This window comes from Phocoena sinus, chromosome 6 (genome assembly GCF_008692025.1).
Source record: "Phocoena sinus isolate mPhoSin1 chromosome 6, mPhoSin1.pri, whole genome shotgun sequence".
Taxonomy (NCBI): domain Eukaryota; kingdom Metazoa; phylum Chordata; class Mammalia; order Artiodactyla; family Phocoenidae; genus Phocoena; species Phocoena sinus.
The window spans coordinates 88545611-88547357 of NC_045768.1; positions in this window are offsets into that span (position 1 = coordinate 88545611).

Below are 1747 nucleotides of genomic sequence, written 5' to 3' on the forward strand. Positions count from 1 at the left end.
CAAGGGAAGGAGACAGTAGTCTAGTTGGGAAGATAAACTCAGAATAAATAGTTGTGATGAAGGGCAATAAGTAATATAGCAGAAGTATGAATAAAGTATAATGAGAACTTGTATCAGTTACGATATTTTTCTTTTCAAGTGACAGAAAACCTTGGCTCAAACTGTTTTGCATCCTAAGGATATTTATTATCTACCATAACAGGAAATTCAGGGACAAGTCAGTTTCTAGGTGTGGTAAAATCAAGGCTTCCTTCCTAGCTGTTCTCTTGGTTCAATCCTCCTTTGTATCGGCATTGCCCCTAGGCTGGTCACAAGATGGATGGACTCTTTGCTTCTTATAGCCCTCCCAACTTCCTTTTCCCTCTATAAAAGTATTCTTCTTCCCTTGCGGTGGGTGAACTTGCATGTAGCTCACTATGGTTGCAGACCCAGAATTGCAATTCCCTGCTGATTCGGAATAAACCCATCTTTTCTGGAGAAAAATCTGGAAGTCTATTTGTTTCAGGTCAACATAGCTTAGTCGTGCCCTTCCCTAGACCAGTCTCTGGCCAAAGACTTAAATATCCATGATTAGTTTAAATTAATTATTTGAATAAAAGAGACACTGGGGGAAAAAGCCAAAATGACCATTACAGGGTACAAAGCAAGGAGAAATCCATTTTCCAAAGATGATATTATCACTGACAAAAATAAATGAAATAAAAAATAAATAAACAATCAGAGCTGAACTCAACTGGTTGAAAATCTTCAAACAGGATGATCAATCTCTGTATAGTTGTGCTGGTTAGTAATGAATGCATCTCAGCTGCAAATCCACCCTTCATTACTTACTCTATGGTAATAAGCATTTCTCCTTTGCAGTAAACACATTTTGTCAGTAGGGGGCTGTATTAACCATGTATTTCTGATGGTTTGACATTTGGGGCCTTGCTGACCCTGGAGGGACTGCCTAGAAGCCAGTTCCTAGACACAGCAAAGACCTGCCTGCAAGCACAGCTTTCAGATGCACGCTAAACAATCCAGAGCCCATACCCCTCCACCACTCTTTCATTGGGCTCTCACGCTATAGGCCATTGTTGCCTTGCACTAATTATAACGGGGCCAGTTATCAGACAGCTAGGAGCAGGCCCTACACCCTGGAGCTCACTAAAATTACTCAGTCCTAAGCCTGTTTACCCTACCTCTCCCATTCCTTCCCATGAAAACCACAATAAAGGCTGTTGCCCATGTTTTCCCCTCACTCCCTCTGCCTCCTGACTGACTCTGATGCTTCCGTGTGGCCCTGCGTGGCATGGCCTGCTCTCTCCTCTTGGGAACTGTAACAACAAACTATCTTTTCAATGGCAATTGTCTCCTGACTTGGCCTTACCATACCTGAATAATAATAAGACCTACGTTTTAAAACAGGGGTGCTGGAGGGACGTTGCAGGAGAAAGGGCTTCTCTTCTTGTTTTGATGTGCTTCTGTTTGCCACACTTTGCTCCAAATTCACAATTACCAGGGGTGCACGTGTGCGGACTTCAGTGATGCTCTGTCTCACTGGGCATCCGGGAGCGGGTAATCCCTTGGTGAGCCTGCAGTCCCGGCCCAGGCCCAGTGACCACCTTGTTGCAGCCCACACAGTGTGAACACTGTGTACCCCAGGCCTCACACTGCACTGCCCATAGATGGGCTCCTGATGCCCTGACTCCCTCTGCTCACCCAACTGCCAGCCTCAGTCCACTTGCACCCTGGAGGGTTGGTTCCT